The following is a 6,000-nucleotide window of genomic DNA, read 5'->3' on the forward strand; positions in this document are numbered from 1 at the left end:
GTTAGACTACAATTAGATAAGTATAAAGGATGAAGACATCAATAAGATAACTTTCAAAACTAGATATGGACACCATGAATTTGTAGTGGTGCCATTTGGATCGAAAAATGCACCAGATTCCTTCATGTGGTTAATGAATGGAATAATTAGAAATTATTTAGATAAAATTGTCATTTATTCCTATATACATTCTTATTTAATCAAATTTGGAGGAAAATCATGAAGAGCACTTAAGGTTAGTACTACAAGTATTAATAGAACATTGAATATATGAAAAGTATAGCAAATGTTCCTTTTATCAAAGGAAAACTTATTACTCGGGACATATTATCTATAAGAAAGAATATAGTAGATCCAAAGAATATTAAAGCTATTAATAAATGGCCTACATCTAAGAATGTAGTTGAGGTAAGGTCCTTAATGGGTTTTTATAGATATTATAAAAGGTTCGTAGAAGTATTTTCCAAGATTGCTCATCCCGATACATATTTAGAAAAGAAGGGAATTAAATTGGAATGAACATAAAAGTGTGAAGAAAGCTTCCAATTGTTAATGAAATTACTTACTAGTGCATACATTCTTAGGATTGCTAACCCAAAGGGAGGAGTAAGTGTTTAAAGAAGTGGAAACATAGTTGGAGCATCTAGAAGCAGCTAATGGGGGGGGGGGGATACTTGTTATAGGAATCAAAGAAGAGGATCATCCATCTATATACTACTAGGAAGAAAATAATGACTGATAAGGGGCAAACATGGAGGAAAAAGACAAAGTTATTTGGTTGAAAAATGGAGATGAAAATATGAAGTTTTTTCAGCAATTTGTAAAAGGTCATCAAGCTCAAAATAACATATGGGCTTTGGATGATCCAGAAGGTGGTAGAGCTTTAAATTTTGAAGATATCACAAGGATGGGAAAAGAATGCTTCATAAATATTTATAAGGAACTTTCTGAAGTGACCACTGTTGAAGTTATCTCATTGGATCGATCATTCCCTAGGTATGAAAATGAAGAAGACAATTGGTTCTTAATGAATATTTTATCTCAGGTTAAATTACAAAAGGTTTCTCCATAGTTTCTAAAAACACAAAAGCCCTGGACTGTATGGTTGGTTGGTTGAATTCTTCTTTGGGCTATATGATATATTAAGGGGGGATCTCTTAAAGGTGCTTGAGGATTGCATATAATCAGATAGGATGCTTGATTCTTTCAACTCTACCTTTATTTCCCTCATCCCCAAGACTGACTCTCCATGTTGTTTTGGCAATTTCATGTCCATATCTTTATGCAATTGTATTTATAAGGCCATAGCCAAAATTATAGCCAACAAGCTTAAGTCGATCTTCTCTAAAAATGTTTCTAAGGAACAATTTTCATTCATGGAAGGACAACAAATACATGAGGTAGTTGGGGTTGCACAAGAAGGTATTCATAGTTTAAAAGCTAAGAAAATTAAGGGCCTAATGATTAAAATTAATTCTTCCAAAGCATATGACATATTCAGTTGGATATAGATTAGACTGTTATTGACTTATTTGGGATTTGAAGTTCATTTTATAAATTGGGTCATGTTTTGCATAACCACTGTAGAATTTGATGTGTTTATAAATGGGGCGGCCTCAACATTCTTAAATGCACAATGTGTCCTGAGGCAGGGTTGTCTTCTTTCTTCTCTAATTTTCTTGCTGGTGGCTAAGGGCCTCACTGGATTGTTGGTTGAAGCAAAATGGAGGGGTGACTTAAAAGGTGAAATTGTAGAAAATGATTTAACAAGCACTCATTTGTTTTTCATGAATTATATTCTCTTGTTCTGTGATAGGGCTAAGAGGGATTTAGCTTCCATCAAAGGAGCCCTATCACCCTTTGAGAAAACTACAGTGATGCAGGTAAATATTCAAAATTCTATTCTCTCCTTGCTTGGTCTATCTAAGGATGAGTTAGCTAATGCTCATACTCTATTTCCAATATAACATTTTTGATGAAGTACTTAAGTATATTAGGTTCCACCTAAAACCCAATGATTATAGAAACGATGATTGGATCTGGCTTACAACAAAAATTGAGAATAGACTAAAAGTCGTGGAGCTTTAGAGGGTTGTCTAGAGCTGGCAGATTGCTCCTCATAAAATCAGTACTGGAAGTTATTCTAATTTTTTGGATGTCCTTATCTTTGATACCAAAAGGTGTTTTGAATGTTTCCCATAAGACTTGTTACATATTTTTATGGATGGGATAAAATGAAGGTTGGTAGTTCCCTTGGGTTAAATGGGATAAATATCATTTCCACAAATGTTGGGAGGATGGGGTCTGAAAACCCTGCATATGTTTTCTAAGGCATTGGCAATTTTTTTTTTTTGGAAGTTGCTATCCACAAATAGTCAGTGGACATAAGTGGTGTCCAGAAAGTACCTTCATCTAGTTAATCTTGAAGAATGGATAAGGATATCGAACAAGTAGAGGTTAAATGTATCAGTTATATGGAAAGAAGTTTTAGCATCTTTTTCAGTGGTTGAAGAAAGTTTACTTTGGAAAGTTGGAAATAGAGAAAAGTTGAGGATTGGTATCAATCCATGGGTGGGTTGCAATGAAAACTTTTGTTTACCCAGAGAGATGATTGAATTTCTTAATACTAATGGCAGGGTCACTCTGAACTAGATGGTTGATAATTCTCACACTAGTATGTGGACACAAGGCTGGGTTGATGCTAATAAACTTAACTTTCCTATTGAATACATAGGTCACTAGCATAATTATACTACAACTCTCAACATCTCCCATGTTCACCTCAGAGACAGGGGGGGTTCTTTATGCTGGGTTCATTCTCGTTTTGGGAAATATTCTCCAAAAGAAGGTTATAAGTATATCATTGATGACAGGGGATTAGGAGAGGTGGCCTAGTGGTGGAGGAAACTATGGAAACTAAGTTGCCTAGTTAAAGATAGAATTTTTCGGTGGTGCATGTTGGGAAATAAAGTCCCTACTGGTGACAATATAAAAAAGAGAAATATGGCAGGGAAAAGCTAATGTGTCCTCTATAAAAACATTAAGGAGACTATGGATCACCTTTTCCTTTACTGCCCCTTCTCCTTGGTTGTATAGAACATTGTTCAAGGATGCATGGGACTAGCTACAAAGTGGTAGGGCACATCTTGTAAGGACGCTTGGAAGGAGTGGTGTGAATAGAAAAATCCTAAAAGAAATAGGAGTTCTCTGCCTATTATCAGTTGGGATATATGGATCTCTAGAAATAATGACATCTTTCAAGAAAAGTCAACTACTCTGGATAGAGTGATAGCAAAATATATGGCTATGTTGGTTTCAGCTTATGGGCTTGTTCATCAACCACATAATATCACAGAAGAAGCTATTGATCATTCCTATCCATGGGCCTACTTTGACGAGGCCTCTTTGGATGGAGGAGAGTGTGGGGGGGGGTGAGGGTATGTGTTATACCTTAGGGATAATCATTACTTCAAGCTATAGTTTGGGTTAGGTAGAAGAACACATAAGTATGTTGAACTCCTCTGCGTTAAGCTTCTTCTCTTGTTTGCTATTGAGAATGGATGTCGGTAGTGTTAGTTTTTTGGAGACTCAAAGATTGATATCAATTGGTTTTATGAGATTACCAGATGTCACATACACACTCTTCACCCTATCCATGAATATATTTTACAATTAATGGTTTCTTTTAATGGGATCTTGTGTTTCCATATCTATAGGGAAAGGAACTCAAGTGCAAAAACTCTCTCTAAGGCATTCAATGAAAATAATATGGGCACTTGGAAGATCATGGAGTGGTTAGATGATACCTCCTATGAGTATTATCACAGACCTTTCATAAAGGATCTGCTGATGGACACTTTACTAGACTGATCACTTATTACACACATGTTTTTCCCGAGCTAAAATTCCTAGGCAATTGGGAGGATATTGTATATATTTTCTAATATTTTATGATGATAAGTTAATATCTGCTAATAGACATTAGTATGTTTGGACACAAAAAGGGCCCTCATCTAAGGCCCGATCTTATGATCCTTTTTAGATTGGTTGATGATCAGTTCTTTTTTTAATGCACTTTATTGCATATACAGAATGTATTTTTCATCAAATTCTTGATGAAAATTATGATATTTTCCTTGGAAAAAGGAAAAAACATATTATTTATAAAAATATATTTAAATTATAAAACCATATTTTATATTTAATAAATGAAATAAATTAATTAAAAAAGTATATCACATTATGAAGAAAACAAATGATAAATATTAGATTCGGACTGTATACAAAAAAATATATGATATTTTCTTATTATATATATATATATATATATATATATATAACACTAATTTAAATTATAAAATATAGATTTTATTAAATTTGGAAAAAATATAATTTTCTTAGCGGTGAATGTATGAAGGTGTGTTATGCTTTTAGGCCAAAGGTGGCAATGAGATTTCAAAAATTTACTCTTTTATTGAATTGAAGCCTTCAAAATTAATATAAGCATTGTGAACTTTGATTCAGAGTAAAAAGACAAATTGTGGAGAATTATGTTGTTGTCCTAATAATAATTTTTACAAAAAAATTTAGTGTCGCATCATATGTCAATTTTCCATTAAATGAAATGATTGTCCGTGCAAATTTTCACACATATTATGAGGTATATGTATGTTCATGTAGCATAACTTAGTCTAAAATGCGTAATTTAAAAATATATATATATGAGCTTGATCTACATGGAGAGAACTAAGTTTTTCACATTAAAAATTTATTTTTTTATGAAAATTTATATTTTTTATTATTTTTTGAAGTTGGTGAAGTAATATTTCAATTGCATTTTGTAGACACATGCGGTTTGTGTAAGGTTTTTCTTCAACTATTCAAATAAATTGAATAACCAATAGTACCCTTTTTAAGATGACTCTTAAACAAAGATAGTGATATATTTAAAAAAAATTAGTTGTATATATTTTATGTTATTGATTTTTTATTTAACCTCTTTAAAACTATCCAAAAAATTTCAAGCATTATGTTTAAAAGAAATTAGATGAAAAATATCATATGAATTTGAAAATCTCAAACTCATATGCCATTGGATAGAAGATTTTTTCGTGAATCTAACATGATCAACTCCGCCACGTAAGGAAAACTTTTTCCTAAGTCTGTTATGGTAAAAAATGGTGTTGCAGAAAATTTTACATAAGTGGTGCTGAAAATGTGGATTTTAGAACCTCAGACGCTCGATCGAGTGCTTAAAATGCTTTATGAACACTTAAAATTTAAATTCAAATAGCTCGACCTAGCAATTTTTTTAGCACTAGCAGAGCTTGATTGAGCACTTAAAATTGGTTCAATCGAGTGCTTAAACTGCTTGATCGGGCCCTCTCTTTTTTCACCTAAACTCGCCCTCTCTTGCCAAAAAGTGTAAATCTAGCTCAATGTTATCACCCTTAAAATTAAATTAAATTTTTTATTCCAAATAAATTTTTAATATTTGAGTCAAAGAAAATGTTGTTTTTAACTTGATTTGTAAAATGTTGTTGAATCACAATAAATCTTACAATAATTTGAAATCTTTTATTATATATTATTTTAATTTTGAGTTTTATATTAATATTACTAGTTTAGTGCATAAAATTATGAAATAAATTGAAATTGATATAAAATATGCTAAATTAGTCACACCACTCACATATTATCCACATATTAAATATAATATGTACTCTATGAAAATCACTATCGGAATTTAGACTACCTACAAGGTGAAGACAAGGTGAAGCCTATGTATCGTTGATACAAATATAAAGAAAATGGTAATCACTATGGAGTTGCCATGGTTATTGTGGCAAATTACTAATAGAGGATACTTTACTTCTTTATTCGGTGGTCAAATGTTGTGTTCAACTATGAAATTAGAAAAATACATCAAAAAATAAACCCCTTCATATCTATCTAGAATTAGGATTAGAGTTTTGCATGTGCCAACTCCTAGCTGAAATT

This window comes from Pinus tabuliformis, chromosome 8, assembly GCF_031772625.1.
Source record: "Pinus tabuliformis cultivar Carrire ecotype Pingquan chromosome 8, CPIR1, whole genome shotgun sequence".
Classification (NCBI taxonomy): domain Eukaryota; kingdom Viridiplantae; phylum Streptophyta; class Pinopsida; order Pinales; family Pinaceae; genus Pinus; species Pinus tabuliformis.